At 49.8% G+C, this 205-nt stretch overlaps 1 pseudogene; it reads left to right on the forward strand.

The window, feature by feature from the left end:
• Positions 1 to 126: 126 nt before the first annotated feature.
• Positions 127 to 205, forward strand: LOC114579091 (annotated as a pseudogene; the record flags this gene model as incomplete).

Below are 205 nucleotides of genomic sequence, written 5' to 3' on the forward strand. Positions count from 1 at the left end.
CTTCGGTCGGCCTCGCGCAGCCAAAAAATGCATTTTTAATCCCCTACGGTTCCGTCGGAATGAAGATGCGTCAAAATCATCTCTCCACAGCGTCAGCTTAAGAAAAATTTGAGACCATATTACTGCGGGTGCGACCATACCAGCACTATTGCACCGGATCCCATCAGAACTCCGCAGTTAAGCGTGCTTGGGCGAGAGTAGTACT

This window comes from Dendrobium catenatum, unplaced genomic scaffold, assembly GCF_001605985.2.
Source record: "Dendrobium catenatum unplaced genomic scaffold, ASM160598v2 original_scaffold_277087, whole genome shotgun sequence".
In the NCBI taxonomy this organism is placed as follows: domain Eukaryota; kingdom Viridiplantae; phylum Streptophyta; class Magnoliopsida; order Asparagales; family Orchidaceae; genus Dendrobium; species Dendrobium catenatum.